Source organism: Cavia porcellus, unplaced genomic scaffold, assembly GCF_034190915.1.
Source record: "Cavia porcellus strain 051 isolate PalLab524CR breed Dunkin Hartley unplaced genomic scaffold, mCavPor4.1 scaffold_5, whole genome shotgun sequence".
NCBI lineage: Eukaryota > Metazoa > Chordata > Mammalia > Rodentia > Caviidae > Cavia > Cavia porcellus.
In genome coordinates, this window is record NW_026947488.1 from 88,711,461 (window position 1) to 88,732,026 (window position 20,566).

Genomic DNA, 20,566 nt, shown 5'->3' on the forward strand with positions numbered 1-20,566 from the left:
CATCATATAATTGTTTTCTTTTCTCAGAAAATTTAGAATAACCTTGAAAAAAAAGACAATGAAACTATTCTTTTGGTCATTAACATACTTGGAACAATGATTCTAGAGCATAATCTTCAATGCATATAAAAATTATGGACTTATTAGGTGCTGAAAATTTTAAAGTACTCCAAAGTACTTAAGAGCTAGACATTGTATACAAAGCTATTTTTGGGATAGTATTTGGATATAGATATTGAATCCAGAACTTGATATGCATCATACATTGCAGGTATGTATTCCACCATTTAGCTATACCTCAAGCATTTATAAAGGTAATTTATCATAATGTCTCTATTTTGTTTCTTACTGGAAGTCTGTTTTACTAAAGTGCAATTTCCAGGAAAATATTTGTATTTAATTTAATTATGACGTTACCAACAGGAAGACCAGACAGTATTAACTATCGTAGTGGTGAATGAATCCCAGGCCAATGCAGACAAGAGGCTTATCATGCACTTAAAACATTTCTCAAATACACAGCTTACTTTTAACAAAAGTAAATGGATTGAAATATGCGATTGCATTAGTTCGAATTACTTGCAAGATCACTTTTTTAAGTTGAATATTTTTTATTTTAGCTTTACTGCAGGATAATGGATAAATATATTGCATATATTTAATGTATAAAAATGGATAATTATATATAAATCATAAAATGATCTAGGTTGACCATCCCAGAAAGGCCACACTTACTTGCATATTTTTACATTTAACTATAATTAATTTATTTAATTCATAAAATACACAGGTGCATCTTTGGACGTTCAATAAGGATTGAACTACAACTTCTTGTCTAAGGATTTCTCTGAGAAAAGTAGCCAGAAAATGTTACTCAATATTAACCCTCAAAAAGAAATATTTCACTCCAGAAGTGTTTAATATTTGTGATATAAAATGTTCAAATTATTGTATGTACCACGATGAAAATATATTCTGAAATGTGTTCAAAATGAGTAAGAAAAGCCAGGCATGGTGGCTCTTGTCTATAAAACTAGCACTCTGGGAGAGTGACGGGTCACAAGATTGAGAACAGTTTGGATTCTGTCTCAACATGAAAAGGGATATAGCTCAGTGTGAAGATTATAGGTTCAACCATTAGTACCAAAAAAAAAGGCAATATAAATATCAATAAACCCCCTAGTTCATACTCTGTATATCTGTATTGTTTATGTGCCCATAAATATCATTACTTAGTAAATCTTAGTAAATTCAAAATTATGTAATAAAATAGACTGCACTTTTTAAACAACTGTTACTGTCAAAAGATGGCAATAAAATTCTTTGTGGTGATTTCTTCCTTCTCTTTAGTACTTTTTCCTGATAAAAATTCATAAAACAGTTTATTTATATCTGAAAAGTTCTGCATTTCTACTATGATAACTTTTAATGTCAGTGTGGTCCAGCTATCAGGAATGTATAGAGTGACATTGCTTTACTGATGCAGACATTTTCCCTGTGGACTGAAGAAATTTCATTCTCTGTGTATATAAAGGCATTATTAACATTCAGGTTCTGTTTCTCCACCAACTAATCTACTTAAAATATTTGCATCAAATCAAATTTGCTTAACAGTCAGCTAAATAAAAAATACACCATAATTTATAGGCTAGAAGTTCATATTAGTGAATTTCAGTTACTCAGAGCATGGAAGAATTATCAGTCAGTCTCATTACCAAGGAAAGACATGTCGTGAATTCCATAGGCACTGTCACTTTGCTTATACACTGAGTTGATTTATAGTCTGTATTTCAAATGTATAAAAGTACGTTGAAGTTGGAGATTTACTGATAAAGTTGGTAACATTAAGATATGAAAAGGTGTCTTTTGCATTGTTTTATGAAGGAATGGTCTTTTTCCTCATAAAATTTGCAAAGTAAAAGGGAACAGTGATCTAAAGTGCACTAAAGTAGCATTGCTTTCAAAAAATTTGAGACTGACACAGTTACTAAATAAAATGTATTCAATTGCTTCAAAGGTTTATAAATAGCTACTCTATTATTCTATTTTACAGGTGGTAGATCTGAGTTACAGAGATTAGTATACCCGAATTTGCAAGGCAAGTAAAGGACTGAAGTAGGATTAATTAGCAGACATGGGTGTAGTTTTGATTTTTCCTGACACACGACATGACACACAGTAAAACGAGCATCTGAACTGCGTGAATGTTAAAGGGGACATGAGCATCTGGAGGGCAAGGTCAAGGAATTCTTTTAGTGGCATAGCATTGATTATGTTGGTGCTGTAAGACATTTACCCTTATTGAAGAACTCAAGTTTTCTAATCTTTTCATATGAAAGTGAAATCACAACATATACTAATCAGTTAACAAAACTATATGCATGTAAAGAACAGAGGTGACAATCAAAATTACTTAGAGCACAGTGAAAAACAGCCATACTTTATTAGCCAGTGTGTTGATAAAATTGCAGGTAGCATGTTCTTCAACAAGAAAATAATTAAATTGGATTGAAGCATTGATCATAAGGAAGAAACCAACTAGTCAGCGAAGTCTAAGAGAGAAAGAAAAGAAGGTGAAATTACCTGAGACATAAAGCTATAACAAAAAAAGAGATAAATTCAGGCCCAACATAAAAATACCTGTAATATTCCTTATTGAGAGGAAGATTTAAATTTTCATTGGTCTGTTTGCTTGTATCTGTTTTATGAAGGTAACGTTTGCTTATGATTTCATGTGTTTTCCTTGTTTATGTTGGCATAAAACTAATGTGGCATAAGTTGGCATAAGTCCAGTATTTCTTTATGATGAACTTATTCTAACCTTTTTATGTCTTATAAATTCTAATCAAAATCAATAGCTTAAGACTCCTTACAGTTTTTAAGCATTACATCCTTAGCACATCATTGGAGAATTATGATTCCTAGATCACCTAAATCAAAACAAAGATTCTATAAAAGTAATTATAAAATTTATTAGTAAATTTAGAATATTATCCTCCCTCATAAAGCGAGCAGAATCATTAATTTTAAATGGCAAATATGTAGATTTTATCAAATCTACAGTTCTCAAGAACAGATAGCTTGAGATTGTTGATCCTGGCCAGGTTGTGAAAAGACGAATGATCCAACATGTACTAAAATAGCAAATTCAAAACTTTCATGCACTTTAAGAGTCAGAAAAATCTCGAATTGTTTTAAATTTGATGACTTTTGATTCAATTCAAAAATCTAGACAATAGGAAAGTAGCGACTGATTCCTGTGCATCTTCATGTGTGGCTATAAAAGAATGAATTGTATCATCATTTGTACATATTGCACAAACACTAGGAAAATTACTGGATCTCTGCAGAGAGGGAAAGAATAGCCATTTTGAAGCAAATATGAACAAATATTACCTTTTACATAGTTGTAGTAGAGGATAAATGGTACATAATAGTTTTTATTTAACTATTAGATGTTTTAAAATTCCATTTCTCTACTACATATGGATCTTTTAAAGACTATTTCTTCAATACAATATAGAATATGTTAATTCTTTTAAATTATATTGAATGATAATCAAATGGTTTTTAATTGACAAGAACAAGTTTCCAGGACCTTTCAATTATTTGAAGTGATTATTTTTTTCTGCATCACACAAAAATTGTATTCTTATTCAATTATTACTTTAAAAGTAGCCTATTATAATTTAATTCAAAGTATTCATTGTCCTTTTCCAACAATATTGTAATATAGTCTCATAGCTATCATCTATCCTGTATGGAAGCGAAAAGAAATCTGCACTGAAAGGCTGTGCTAAAGCTAAGATATATTTATACTTAAGTGGATTTCAGAATGCTAATCTAAAAAGATTAACGAAGTATATAACAAAAAACATTTTAAATACATATAATCAAGTTTATGTGAAAAATTTATACATGATAGGACACTATTGGTTCTACTAAATAAAGAACAACTAATTTTAAAGCTTTTTACAGAATGAGGAGAAAGGTAGGTTGGAAGTAGTGGGAACTGTAGTTCTATAAATGAGTAAATGTATACACATACTGTCATGCGTATGTCCACGATACTATCTTTATATGCATACAAACTAAATAATAGTTAATTTTCAAATGTTATTTAAGGATTTAAAGTAAAATCCAGGTGTGGTGGCACATGCGCGTAATCCCTAAGCTCCAGAGGCTGAGACAAGAGGATTGTTCTGAATTCGAAGCCTGTCTTGGCTACATAATGAACTCATGGCCAGCCTGAACTACATAGTGAAATTGTCTCAGAGCAAAAAACAAATAAATAAATAAAGTCACACAAAAATCAAAGGATAGTCACCATAGAAACAATAATTCATGAATACAAACATGAAAATAAACATCATATCTAGAAAACACAAAGTAAATTGCATGCTATTAACATGATGAATCTTGCATAAACTTACACATATTCCACACAACATACAGTATTCGTAATTGTTCTTGCTTTTGTTTCTTTTTTGGGTACTGGGAACTGAATCTAGCAGTCTTCACACTAAGCTACAATCCCAGCCCCAGACAGGCAGTGGCTAAACTGCCCAGGCTGCATCCCAGCTTGCCACCTTCCTGCCTTAGCTTTTAAGAACATTGAGATTAAGGGCCTGCACAGCAATTCCAGACTAATAATTTTAACATTTTTAAATTTAAAAATAAAGTTGGACTTCAACAATATACCTTATTTTTATAATACCTTATTAATTGATAACTAAATAATGGAGCTAATAAAATACATAATATTTGTGCAATTGTAAATTAAAATTTGTGGCTTATATTGGTAAATTTCTAAAACATCATTTAGAGGATAAACCATGGCTGAGTATTGGAGAAGTCACACTGGTGAGATTCTGAGAAGATCAATTAAAACACAAGTCATTGGAAGAAGGGGACAAATACCTTGATGAAAAAATCAGTTTGAAGGAAGAGACACAGAGATCAAAGAAAATATGCGTAGGTGTTTAAAACAGTCAGACAGGGCTGCCCACAGGGCCACAGCCTGCACCCAACATGGGAAATGACATTTCAAGAACATACCAAATACTAGGGGGACCCAAGTAGTGAGCCAGGGTCAAGCCACAGAAGATGGTGGTGTACAAGCTCTCACTGCATGACATCATCCCCTCTCTAGACAGAGAACATTGTAGCCTAGCTGAATTTTTTGCTGGCACACCTGGGGCAAAAGACCAGGTGCTACTCCCTCCTTCCACACCCTCTTCTCTTCTCAGACTTTGAGCTGATAAATAAGCAACAGCTGTCTGTGTTGGGAGTCTTCGATACTGGACCCCGAGAGCAATTGGGAGCCTACAGCTTATCCCAAGCAAACTGGGACATTCATCAGCACACTGAGCTAACACTGGTCCATTTGGAGTCTATATTCCATAAACAGGAACCACTTGAGCCTCATGGAACTCTCTTTGCCCTGTCCCAATCCTACACCTGCCAGAATCTCTGCTGAATTAGAACACCAGCCACCTGGAAGCTGCGTTTAACATGGGCTCCCCGCACCCTAGGCACAGTATAGTCTCCACCTGCATTCAGCCAAAGCCTCAGAAAGAGTCGTGCCTAACACAACAGCCAGTCTTCAGCCTGGCTAAACAGCTATTCTGCCCAGTAACTGAACACACCTGAGACACCACTCACTGCTCCACACCCTCACTTCTTTGTAGAAATCTGGTCATGTTAATCCTGTCCAGATTTGTTTGTCTTCTGAGCATCCACAGAATTGAAAATCAGGTCCAAGAATCCACAGGAGTTTATGCATAGCAGGAGGCTGTCCCACAGACACTGGAATACATTTGGGAGATAAAGCAAAAATTTTAAAAAGAAGGGAAAGTAAAAGAACAAAAAACAGGGAAATAATACAGTGACAGTTATAAGTCAACACCTATCATTATAACAATCAATGCACATGGTCTCAATTCACCAATATAATGAAATAGATTGGCAGAATGAATCAAGAAACAAGATCCAACAATGTGTTGCTGATGAGAAACACATTTAACTCAGTCCCTCAAAAAATTCATAGGTTGAAATTAAAGGGAAGGAAAACTATTCCATGCAATAGGACATTGGGGAAAAAAGCAGGAGTACCTATGCTATGTGAAGACAAATAGATTTCAAGTCAAAACTGATCAGCAGAGGCAAAGAACATCACTTGTTAAAGAACTTGTTAAGGAACAGTCCAAGAGGAAGAGATTAGAATCATAAATATATATGAACCAAATGATGGCTTACCTTACTATATACAACAAACACTAATGGATAAGAAAAATCAGATTAGCACTAATACAGGTATAGTAAGGTACCACAATTTCCACCATCTCATATAGATAGATCAACTACACAAATTATACAAAGAAATACCAGAAATGAAACAAACCTTGGAGCAGATAGGCTTAGTCTATATTTACTGGGTATTCCATCCAACAACAGCAAAACACATGTTCTACTCAGCATCACATGGTACTTTCTCCAAAGTATACTTAATACTAGCTCATACAACTTGTTTGAGTAAATGCAAACAAGAAAATGGAAATTATCCCATGCATATTATCATAGCATGAAATTGGAAATCAATGGCAAAGGAAACCACAAAACTATATAAATATATGAAAATTAAATAATACCTTCTTGAACAATCAATGGCACATACATGGAATTAAAAAAGAAATGAATTTCTGCAATTGAATGATAAAGTCAATATGACATAAGAGAACTTATGAAATCCAATGTAAGATATCTACAAGAGAGCTTATAGTGGTAAAATTCTACTTTAAAATGAAGAAACAAAATCAGTTATCTTAAGTTTTTAAAACAAGAACAAGTTAAATTCAAAGCTCACACAAAGAAGGAAATTTATAAAGATCAGAGCAAAAATTAATGTGATCGAGAGCAAGAAAATAATACAAAATATCGATTAATTGAAGGGTTTACAGTTCAAATAAAATAATCAAACCTACCTTGTCAATAAAGGAAAGAAAATATTGATATTCATGCAATTAAGAAAGGGATCAAATCAAAATAGATCCTGTAGAAATCTAGAAGATCATCAGCATCTAATTTGGAAATCTGTACTCAGTATGGAATATTTACAAGAAATGGATAGATTCCTATATACATGCTAATTATCACAGCTGAATTAAGAAAATAGAAAAATGCAAAGCAATCCAATATCAATCAATGAAATGTAAGAAATAATTTTTAAAAAAACAGAAAATAAAAGCCCAGGTCCTAATGGATTCAAGTCTGAATTGTACAAGAAATTTAGAGAACACTTAATGAAACAATTCCTCAAACTCCTTAATGGAATTAAAAAGGAACAAATATTCTCAAACTCATTCCTAGAGGCAAGCATTACCTTGATACCAAACCCAGAGAAGGTTCCAACAAAAAAAAGAGAATGACAGGCCAAGCCTTTTAAAAACAATAGATGAAAAAAATCTTACTAAGTTACTGGCAAACACAATACAACAATTCATCAAGATGATTGCACACCATGTCCAAGTAGCATTCATCCCAGGGATTCAGGGATGGTTCAACATATACACATCAATAAATATAATATACCAATTTAACAGAACCAGAAAAAAATCCATGTATGCATGTCAATGGATACAGAGAAGGATTTTAACAAAGTATAACATACCTCCATGATAAAACACTTAGAAAAAGTCAGAACAGAAGGTCTTTATCTCAATCTATGACAAACCCAAAGCTGACATCACACTAAATGGACAAAAAATGAAAGGTTTATTCTAAAATCATGGGCAAGACAAGGATGCTCACTATCTCTACTTCTATTCAATATAGTTCAGGAAACATTAGCCAGAGCAAGTAGATAAAAGAAATAAGTAAAGGAAGTGATGTGAAGAAAGAAAGAAGTAAAATTATCACTATTTGTGGATGCTCTTCATAGAGGACCACAAAGAACTTTGGTAGATAGTGTCAAATTGTTATTTAAATTTGTTATGCCAGTTGAAAATAGCATTATACATTCATGTATGTTTCTCACATATGTGTCAACACTGGGCATTATCTTTTTTTCAAATTTAAGTAAAAAGAGCAGTATTTTATTTTTAACCTATATTTGTTTGGTTTTGAACTGTCTCATGCTCATTGACCATAACATTTTGTATCGAAAATAGAGTATATGTTGCAAGTCTCCTTCACTGGGACATGTAATCTTTCCACGAGTACTAGAGACGTAAATCACATCCTACATTGTAATTGATTTGGTAGATCATCATTGCTGTGAATGTTTTATTGTTTTTAGATTCATGTCTCATGTGTCAAAAGTTACACTAAATTAATAGTGTGAGATTTAAGCAGTCAATATGAAATACAATTTTAAAACCACTATAATATTTTGTGAATAATAAAAGAAAATCAACATAGGACAAATTATAAGCAACAAATTTGAACATATAGGTTGAAGTTTGTATTTCAGATGACTAAAATAATGATGAAATTTGTGAGTCATTTCTAGAGGTAGTTAATCCAAACTATAAAATTAATCCTTATCTCAAATCTCAGTTCAAAAGACTTAAAACATAAAAATAAATCATAGTAAAATGTAGAAGTATACTAAAAATTTAAAATACAAGGATGGAAAAAATATTTCTCAGCATGACTTCTCATGGAAAACTTAAGGAAGAAATAATTATATGGACAAAAGAACTTTGTGAGGACACAAACATTAGGATAACAGTAATGCTTTTCTTTAAAATTGTCAAAAAGCTATTTTCCAAATACTCCCTACATACTTCATGTGTGCTTTCCACATAGAAACAAATTAGATGACGAAGATCTCTATTCTTACACTGTAAGCTTCTTTTCTGAAGGAGATAGATTCACCTATTGCTATTTATAAGACAGTGAGATAGGGTTAAATATAGGTAAGCCAAAAGAAATACATCAAAGTGAAGTAAGTCATTCTGTAGGGTCTTGAAATATTTCCAGAGTTATATTTCATTAAGCCTAACGCTACAGTACAACTCAATATTGTGAAATAAATGAAGATAATTTTAGACATAAAATATGGTCCATACGGAACCATTAAAATCAATGCTATTTAAAGGTTGTGTGTAACTTGTTCTCCTCCAGTAAAATGTGTATGTTGAAGACAGGACAACGAAGTTAGGAAGCTGGATGATCATAAAATGTTTCCCTCTATTTTTGCATGTCTTTTTCATTATTATAAACCTATTATATCCATCTATCATTCCAATCATCCATCCTTCTTTCCTTTCATCCAGGCATCTTAATCTGTGCTTTAGTGAGGCCATACTGTGTGGTGATACTTTGTTATCTCTCTTTCTGATACATTCCTTAATGTTCTGGCTACTTTTTTTTCAATTAACTTGGCAAACTTTTTAAAATTCTAAACTCTTTAATAAAACTTGTACATTCAAAATGAGATTTTATTGAGTGTTTTATTTTGTGCTCCCATTTAGTAGTCTTCCTAGGCAACCTTTTGCATTCTCTTTGGTTTTAACTATAATCCCTGAGTTTTGCAGAGAAAATTTCAGGGATACCACATAATTAACTCATACCCCATTTCCACTGTCTCAGTGCTTCTGTTTGGGATGTGATATCACAATTCCAAATGTGCTCAGCATATTCTAGACTCAAACTTTTCTCAGTCTATGAGTCTGTCCCTACTTCTATAGATTCAGTTTATGAACCTCCTCTCATCTGTCTGTCCTCTATCATCACTTCAGCATCCATTTCTACTGCAGCAGTGTCTACGTCTTGTCTGGTTTGATCTCACTATATTGCCTCATGCTATTGTCAGAGTAGGGCCAGAGAGACATCTTATGCTATCACTTTCTGCATAAAGTTCATGAGGGATCCCCTAGTCAGATCAAAATAATATCCCCTCAAGGGTGTGTGTGTGTGTGTGTGTGTGTGTGTGTGTGTGTGTGTGTATTTATATTTGTATCTATATCCATCCGGTACTAGGTCTGGACTTAGGTCAATGCCTGTATCTATTTTACTTTGAGATAGCATGTAGTGTAAAAATCCATAAATATTAATCTAAGTGGTTAAAAATGTTGAAATACTACTCAAGCTTCAAATTTAAATTAGAAAATCATCATAGCCTCAGAATTTTCTGTGTGTCTGTATGTGAGTGTTTACCAAGTCCTCTTCCAAAATCCCAGAGTCAATTACCAATGTGAATTTTGTTATAATATTTGATTTTAAACAACATTATAAATATTCATTTCTAAGTACTAAAATTTAATTTTGCCTGATTTTTTTTTTTTTTTTTTTTTTGTCATTTTCCTTTTTATCGGTACCGGGGATCGAACTCATGACTGCCTGCTTGCAAAGCAGGCACTTAAGCTGCTGAGAATTTTGCCTGATTTTTAACCTATGACCATTAATATCATATTGGTAACGTTTTATACATAGTTTTACCTTCTTGGACTTCAGTATTTTCTTTGTAACACAGACATTTTGTAAAACCAATGTCAGTATGATTAATGAATCGAGTAATAGTTTGGAAAGCACCCAGTGATTTACTGAGAGATCTTGCTTTTGTGGATTCTACTTCATATCTTTAGCTTATCAGTGACTTCTTTGTCCATAGAAAAATCAGTATGTTACTGTTGAAAATGAGACGTGTCTTGTGGAGGCTAGCCTGCTTTTCTTCTAGTCTTTCTAGTGAAATTAATGTTTCTAGAAGTGCTTACAGTTCTCACTTTGTCTTCAGAAACTGATTAGTTTTCTTTGAAATATTTTACTACTAGATTCCAGCAGAAAATAAAAAGAGACCCCCCCCAAAAAAAAGATCAACCAAACTGGTTATTTTCTCCTCACCAAATAAAAATACTCAGTCTTTCAGTACATGATTCATTCATTCAGTCCGAAGAGTGAACATAGTTTTGAATTTTCACACAGATCCTATTATCTGTTCTATTATTTTTCAGGAATGGATGAGAACAATTTTGTTCCAAAGCACCATTTCATAAATATTCTGGCCCCTGAGAAGATTTCCTAGTTGTCCCCTCATTTTTTGTTTTCATGGGCATATAAGGAGTTTTGACTCAGACTTTGGGTTTTGAAATAATGAAATTTAAAACAATTCTTTCTGACCAGTTCTATACTTCACACTTGAAAATTATGTGCAGTCTATATATCATTACTTCTGATAGAACACAAGAAAGAAATGCTGATGTGATCAGGGTTTACCGTGAATAGATATAACTCAGGACAAAGGGTTGAATGCAGAAGATTGCAGATCCATCTGTACACTAGAGACATAAGGAATCCAGCTGAGGTCCTGGACCCCACAATAATGGCTTACATGAGTCCATCTGAAGCCCTAGAGCCCATGGCAATGTCATTCAAGAGTCCACCTAGAGGCCCAGAGCCCACATGCAAGTTTGTATCAAAGACCTGCCCCGGTAATACTCCAAGGCCAGTGGCAGAAGCTGGAAAGTCTATGCCAGTGGGATAAAGGATCTGTACAAATAGCTTAGGTGATCTGCACTGGGCCAGGAAGTGAAGCTCAAGGTAAGGACCAGAGCTTGCCTGAAAAGAACTACAGTAACTCTTAGTAATAGTGAGATCCTCTGATGATGAGAAGATCTGAGTTTATATCAGAAAAAGATAGTGTTACAAGCTTCTCAAGAGGGATCAGCTGCACACCATCTGTTCTTCTAATTCTCTTTTTCTACTATTGGCAACAATCTGCAGGTGAGCCTTCTACACCCAGCACCTTGATGATTCAGTTCATCTGGGTGTTACAAATTGACCATTAGTTAACCTAACACACATGCTAAATCTCAATTATAATTACTGTAACAGATTCATGCTTGATCTGGTTTCCTGTCATTTATTATTTATTGATTATTCACTTGAGTCATAACCAGATAATAGGTAATTATATGCTTTGTATAAAGATACAGGATGTCTTAATCTGAAAGTGTTTTCTAATTAAACCTTTTTGCTGAGATCCAAAATAGTCATCTTATGTTTATATTTGCTGTGTTTGCAGCTGTATCATAATTAAGCATAATTTTTACATAAAATTCACTTCTTTGGTGAGATTTCTGATAAAATTTCCATAACTTCTTTTATTATTATTACAACTTTGATACTGTCCTGTTTTGCCTCTACCTTTTAAGTGTTTGCATAACAAATGTGATACACATACATTGTAAAAAAATGTTTTGCCAAATCATTTATAATTCTCCATAGATTTATAATAGTATAATTATTAGAACAAAGCATAAAAGATACAAATTTTAAAATTTTAAATGTAAACCAGGCAACTCTCTTCTTTGTAATTTAGATAGAAAAATATATATATATATGAAGAGCACAGAAAATCTCATGGAAAAAATCAGGAGCAAACGTGTTAGCAAGTGTGACTCCCAGCCAGAGGGACATATCAGAGGCTGCTTGATTACCGGAAGTACAGCGGTATCCCTAGATACTAGGTTGCACTGTTACCTTTGCACTGTTGCCTATCTTCCTCTGTGTTACTGGTTTCAGGTTCAGATTCCTGGGTGTGCATATCCAGCTGACTGGTGGTAAGTTAAAAGACTACAAGGAGAGTCTCTCTCTGGACTTAGGACTCCTGCAGTGTTTTTTAGGGTTCTGGACTGTGCTTCTTCTAAAGCAGTCATCCAGCTTTTCCCTTTATTTTCTCAGCCCTCTGTACAATCAAGGGAGATCACTCATATTTATTTGACCTAAAAGAGTATCTCTCTGTTTCCTATAACTCTCTGTCAAATTACCTGACTTTAGTATTTCACAATATTTTTGCTATATTACATATAAAGTGATTCATTTTGCGACAATTTTTGTTTCTTCGCCTGTTTTGACTTTCAAGCCTTCTCTTCTGCATCTCTTCATTTATTTCCAGAAGTTATAACTATGCCTAACACAGAGCTGGCATATGACAAACACCTCTTAAATTGCTGAAGAATGCAATGATCACTATACTTATAAAGGCTGGCCAAGAATAAAAACAAATGTCATCTCTTACTCCTAACTGTTGATCCCTAGGACATACTTACACAGTGACTCTTCATCACTTTTGATATCCCCACACAGAATTTATCCTTTCTTCATATATTTGAAGAAATCCTATCAAACTGTCTTTGCTTATTGTGACAAAACTGTTCATGTAACAGTAGTTTCATACATATATATCATATATACCAGTATTTGCTATGAGTTATAACAAATATTTCTCTAATCCCACTGACTTAAACCATTAGTAGTTTATTTTTGTTGCTTACATTACAGTTCCTTGTGGGTTGGTTGGTAGATTACTCTGCGCAGACACTCTGAATCCGGGCTCCTGTTAGCAAACGCTCTGTTTTCTCCATGAAACTCAGTCTTTCACTGCATTAAGAGAAAAAAAAGAAAAGAAAAGAAAAAAGGTGTTGGAGACTCTCAGAAAGTTAATTTTGTTAATGTTTTCTTTTAGTCCAACATTGGCAGTGACTTACATCATTAAGGATAGGATTCTAACAAAAAATTGTGTCAGTAATGAGATAAAAGAGAGTTGATTTTGTTTTAATAGATAGTTAAAACCAATATTGATAAACTACATTGATTTGCAATGTCATTTTCACTTATAAAACTCTTACATTTTGCTTGGTCTAATTTGATTTTTCTATTTTGTTCTTTATTTCTATTTGAAGAATTTATGCTTAAATATTCCAGTATCATAATCGTGTTTTACTATATATAGCTATTTGCCATTTAATGGAAGGGATGCATTCTATGAAATTTATGGCTAGACAATTGTGTTATTGTGTACTTACACGAAGCCAGAAGGAAAAGTTCAATCATTTTTCAGGGCTTCTTGATGCAATCAAAGACAGGTGAAGTTGCCACCTGTGTAATGTAGCATGTTATTTTACAGCAAACATTTTAAATAAAATGTTACATTCTAAAACAATGATAAAAGGAAGAGTATAATAAATAATGTGAACCAGAAACACATAGTTTATTACCAAGTATTATGCACTGTACATAATTGCACTTGCTGTACTTGCATTTGACTGTTATGGGTGTTTATAACAGTACTACAAGCAGGAGAGGAATACACTGTATTACAGCACAGGGGCAGCTACAACGTGACTACAAGATAGAAAAGTTTCATCTCCTTTATAATCTTACAGTGTCACTTTCATATGTCCCACATGTAACCAAATACTTGCTTCAAAATATTTATTTCTTAATTGTTAATTATAATTTTTAAAGTTTTATTTGTTTTGAAATTGCTTTTCAAATGTTTCATTTTTAAATTTTTGAAAATTTTTAAATTTTTAAAACGCTTTTTTGATTTTTAAATAAAGTTTATTGGTACATTTTAGATATACATAATGGTCATATTCATCACAGAGAATTTGTACCTGTAAATAATATATTTGGAGTCCTCTTTTTTCCCAATGCTCTCTCCTTCCTTCAACAACACTCTTCCCTTCCTTATCTATAAAGCTTTATTTACATTACATTTTCCCGTTCTCCTTTCATCCCTTCCTTTCTTTCTCATTTACAAACTCTTTGCTTCCATTTTTTCCTTCTTGTGTGACTTTTTAAAATGTTCCCTTTTTTCTTTCCCCCTTCCCTTTCCCTTGTTCCTAATTCATTCATGGAAGCCCCATCTTCATGACTCAAATAACTCTCAAAGGTCCCACTTCCAAATACCATATTGTGGGCTGCGTTTCAATGTGAGAATTGTGGGGGACGCGTTCGGTCCACAGCACTGACCTATCCTGTTCCATCAGCTCTTTGCTCCAAAAGTTTTACCCAGAAAGCTCTCCGCGGCACGCATTTTGCCAAGGAAAAGGTCTTTCTCTTTTCCCAAATCCCAGAATGGAGCTAGGAGGTCTCATATTCCCCAGGGCTTCCCTAATCCCTCCTGGCTTTGTGTTAGGACAGGACAGCAGTTTGTTATCGTTGGAAAGGAGATCTGGAGACTGAGCAAAGTCAGTTAGATCTTGTAAGTGACTGTACCTTTGCTCAGAGGCTTGCAAATGTAAGGAGTATGTTAAAATGCCTTCTTTATAGAAAAACAGAAATGAGGCTCAACCAACGAAAAGCAACTAACAAACTTATAATTGCATACCTTGTGACTTCCCACCAGGATAGATTAAAAAAAGGCTACTGTCCAACAGACCTGTCAGATATTTACTTTTGAAAAATTTGAGTTTTTTCTTAAAATAGTTCAAATTTTTTTTCATTCATTTGGACATAATTAACATAGCTATTGTAGATTTTTTGATTCGGTTACAACAACACCCAAATCATTTCTGAGTCCTCTTGTTTGTCACAGGTTTAATCTCTTTCTCTCTCTCTGTCTCTCTCTGTCTCTCTCTCTCTCTCTCTCTCTCTCTTTTTTTTTTTTTGCTACTGGGGATCGAACTCACAACCTTGCATTTGCCAAGCATATGCTTATGCAGCTAAGCTAACTCCCTGGCCCTCATAGGTTTAATCTTTTTCATTTTAAATTGCCTGGTTTTCTTCTGGATCACATTGAGAAGTTTTTAAAAAATCTTTTAGTGCCTATCAGTCATCACATATGAAAATGTGTAGAAATTTTTGCTATGCATTCTTTCTCCTGAAGAGTTATGTTTGCTTCTTTTAGGAATATCAAATACAAGCCTATAAACATGATTTTTTTTTTCCGATGTTAACTGTTTTGGTACACTTATTTCTAGTCTGTATGATTTTTGGAGTCTGAACTGAAATTTAGAATCTCAGTTGACATAACATTCTAACCACTTTTTACAAAACAGTATCTACCAAAATATTTTAGTTTGGCCCTTTAAACTCTGCTCCCTGATGCACTTATGAGAGTCTTGTTCTCACGTGAAGATTTTACTCCAGATTAATCGTTTAGAGGAGAGATTGCGTGCAGTGTGTTTGTGTGTGTGAGTAATCTTATGTCCTTTCTTTTTTCCACTTAGTATTTCTTTTACCAATCACCTCGACTAAAATCTTTAGCTCACTGTGATTTGAGTATTCTGCCATGACTTACTGTATCACACTAGAAAATGACAAGTGATCTTTAGAGTATTATTATGTACAGTAAAGGTGATTTGTGCCTGCCTGTGATTCCATTTTTTTCGTGAATAATATTCTCTCAGCTATTATTTCTATTGATTTCTCTTAAAGTCACTTAAAAATACATCTACGTATTATGAAGATTATTGAGGTCTTTTTTGTAGTATTAGACAATCTAAAATGTATTTGACATAGACAAACTACAGTTTTTGTAGTAGCTCTATTACTGAGATGGTACATTTACTACTGGAACTGCTTTTAGAAAATATGCTATAATTGTTTGTAGAAAAAAATAGGTCTGATATTTTCTGTCATTCATTTCCTTTTGAGAAGTTTAAAGATTTCAATTTGCTTTAAAATTAATTTGTTTTGTATGAATTAGGTTTATTAGTACATTTTAGGTGTACATAAAGATCACATTCATTGTTGGGAATTTGTACCTGCACATAGTAGCACTTGGTTTTTTTTCCATTTCCCTACCTTCCCTTCACCTCTCTTTCCCCTACTTATTTGTGAAAGCTTTGCTTTTCTTGCTTCAATTTAGATCATTTTATGTGTTTATTGTTTATATTTCACACTTTTGTTATGCTTATTTTCCTTTCATAGCATTCAAAAATTCTTTAAAGTATATTACTCTTTGTTTAGTTTTAATTAATATTTTTTAAAACATGTCCCATATTGTTCTTACTTCTTTTTTCTTCAATAAAACTATTGAAAAGTTGGTACTTTAAATTATTTCTGGCTCTCAAACAATGGGTTTTACTACAATTAGTTAATTTGTGTAGATCAAAAAGCAAAGAAAAACAAAAATTAAGAATAAAAACAGTGCTGATGGAATCATGTCGTTGTTTTCATAAGAAAAATGAAGTTTCTCTAGAAAATTTTTCAAAAAACTATCATTTACTCTACCTGTTTCTTAGGGAGTGGCAAATACAAATGAACAAGTATGGATATTTGATTTTAACTACATGTATTTTGCAACTCTGTAACTTGTATGAATTTTTGCTTCACTCATACGTACTTATATTGCAAAGACATGGTCTTGTATATGAAATTATGCAATTTTTCCAGTGAATTTATTTAATTGTTTTTAGCTAGAGTGAAAACTAGGGTACGTTTTGCTATCCATTGTGTATTTTAACTCCTAATTTCTGAGTCTTAATAAATATCCCACAGATGTATGTTTTCTGTTTAAGCTGCCAAGTTAGAAGAAATAAATTTTGTATTAACACATACATATTCAATATACAATTAACTATATAGTTATTGTACTATCATTCTCATTTTTAATCACGTAATATGAACTTTTTGTTTCTTTGTTTGTTTGTTTTTGGTCTTTTTTGTTTTTTATCAGTACCAGGGATCAAACTCACAACTGCCTGCTTGCAAGGCAGGAGCTTATGCCGCTGAGCTAAATCCCCAGCCCCGTGATATGAACTTCTAACATATGTACTTTCTGTGCTTTCTTTTTGCATTTTGAGTGAAACTGCTAAAATAATGAAAGTTTGATTCTCTGAAATTACCTCCATTCATTCTTCACCACATTTCACTGTGAACACGAGTCTGGACATACTTTCCCCGTATGCCAGGCTTCTCTGCACTGAATTTTTACCTTCTGATGTTTATGAGATTTAATGGTGTCTTTCGTAGTTCATTACATAGCACATTTGTTTTGAATAACAATTCTTTTGTTGTAAAGGATTGCAAAATAATTTTAAAATATTCATACATATATTTTAATACCCTTGATCCAGTAAATACTTTAAATTTGAGCTTTTACTTAATTTTATGGTATATGCAAAGAAAAACAAATTAGATAAAATAATTCTTGTATAATCAACAAAAATGTGTATTTGTAGGTAAATGTGTCTTAAAATTTAACATTACTTTCTAGAATTCATCAGCTACTACTCAAATAAAGCTTTGACAAAATTAAATTTAGGAAAATGGAATCAAGTTCCTGGTTTAACCCCTATTTTCTAACTTGTTTGAGAAAAGAAGCAACTTTCTTGGCTTTGCTGTTAGGTTTGTCAGATTCCTATCTTAATAAATTAATTCAAAAGATCCTATATATGAGTACAATAATATATATATATATATATATATAATTTGTGAGAAAATTCAATTTCTAGTACAAATCTATACAAATATATGTAATGTTTAATATAAATATGAAAGCCTGAAAATATAGGTTCCAATAATTTCTATGAAACGTACAAATTTTGCCTTTGCAGGGAGGTATTTTTAAGTTGAAGCTCCTCTTAATGGCTTTTAAATACAATAAACTCATTTTATATCTTATTTAAATAAAACATGACTTGGAAATAAAACAGTTATATTTAGTATTTTAATTAGAGTTTTAAATTTATATATATATATGAATGAATATCTTAAAATTACAGAGATTTTTGACAAAAAGGACATTGGTCTGTAATTTATATCAATTTTAGTTACAGCAGATTCACTTATTTAGTTAGCAAACATGGCAATTCCAATGTGAAATCAGACTGCATTTGAGAAATTTATTAAATGATAATATATTGCTTAGTTGAAAGACTTTTCCAAGCTGGAAATTCAAGAAATGCAAAGTTTATTGAATGAAGTCCCACACAACCATGCCCATGTGCACACACTACATATTGCTTTCAAATCATTAAGTTCAATATTCTGTATAGTGAACAAGTAGAACAGACAGTTTTTGATCTATAAAACTTGGAAAAATAGGGTTAATATTTTTGACAAAATCTGGATGTTTATGTGAAAGTATTCAGTTTACTAAGTGTCTTTCTACTTTTCATACTATCTTCAGAAAAATATTGTATGTTACGTATGAAAGATGTAAAGGAATTACTTGACACTTTATATAATAATCATGACTTACAAAGTAAACTTTGGATCATTTTAATATGACATGGAAAATTTTAAAGTTTGCACTTTGCATAACAAACATCGAAAAACGTCTCATAATGTCCATCACTGTTAGATTTTGCAATATTTTCTTATATTTAAATACATATGAAAATGCTTTTGTTAAGAATTCCTCACCTGACAAGATATTTAAAATCATGAGTGATGACTGTAAACATGATTAATTTCTTTTAAGTAGGTAAAGAAACTCTCTTGGACCTCTTTATATGACTTTTTTATGTCCTAACTGAAGATATGTATATGCGGACATATGAGAGCTATGAGACCTTTCTTCTCTATTTCGAGAACATTCTACTGGTTGTTACTTTCAGCTAGATGCAGCAGCACAACCTTTGAAAAGTACTATATTTATCCATTATTTTCCTAGTACTTCATAGTGTTGAAATTAAAAGGTTATTTATTTCACAGTTATTTGTTCCTTATATTTAAATTGAACAAAATAGAATGTTTTTGAAAAAAACAGGACCATGACGTTGCACATGTGTGGAGTGTTTGGTAAGCCAGTTCTACAAACAACCATATCATATTAAGGGGTGAAAGATTATTGTACGTTACTGAAAGGAAAGCAAAGGTGAAAAAGAATTACCTAATTTATATTTTGTTTGGGGTCAGCCTGAGAGAAAAGAAAATGTTTAGATATGAAGATCTAAGTGAATTTCCCAGTCTAATTATCTTGTTTCTGAAAGCTGCAGGCATATTGCCAAGTTCACTATTGACTTTGTAGGAGAGTTCTGCGTAGAAATTTGAAGTAGGACAGATGAAACAAAGAGAGAGGTGAAGCATAAATATCCCCACACAACCTATTTTCCATATTGAAATGTATTTCTTCTAAGATAGGAAAGCTTTAATGAAGTTCAAGATGACAGCAAAGTGCCTTACCTGACAGATGAAGCAATAAGCTCTCTCACTTTCTCAGCTAAAAGCTTCCAATTACCCATCTGTCACATCTCTAGTGGGCGGGGATTATAATGAAGGTGCATGCCATCTTAATTACATAACCATTCCAGCTTCAATTATATATCATGTGCAGTTTAAAACACATTATCTCTCTACAATACCCTGAGCATATAAAAATGACATTTCTCATTTTTATCTTTGACATTTCTATTTTTCACTACTAATATTTGTTTAATGTAATAATTTTAGTGCATTTTACCTTGACACAACTAATTCTATCTTCTTTTTTTTTGGACATTAAATTTCAAATACACAGTATTTGTTGACATTTACTGTGTGCCTAGGTCCATATTAATATAACTCACATATGCTTTCATGATGAACAAAGAAAGTGCTATGATACAACTTTTTCTTGTTTGGTTTTCATATGAAAGGTTCTTCTACTTTCTATAGCAATTTGGTGTGTAGAGAGGGAGAGAGACATTTGTATGTGTTTGAGCAAAAGATACTTACCATTTAATTCAGTGCTCTTCCTCTGTAAACCTAGACAGACCCTAAAGTTCCAAATCTGATAATTTTGTCCCTTTTATTTGATTCACCCCAGATAACCTTGAGCAGCTACCCTCACAACTGAGTGTGTGACAGGAAAATGGAGTTTGACCAGACTAAGACAGCAAGTAAAGAG

General features: G+C 32.6%; 1 long non-coding RNA gene across 1 annotated transcript in view; it reads right to left on the minus strand.

Moving 5' to 3' along the window:
- Positions 1-20,566, minus strand: part of LOC134475903 (uncharacterized) — a 61,978-nt gene that overhangs the window by 31,034 nt on the left and 10,378 nt on the right. The window contains exon 2 of the long non-coding RNA XR_010047229.1: positions 13,278-13,383. This is a non-coding gene — a long non-coding RNA (uncharacterized LOC134475903). The remainder of the gene's footprint in view (positions 1-13,277; positions 13,384-20,566) is intronic.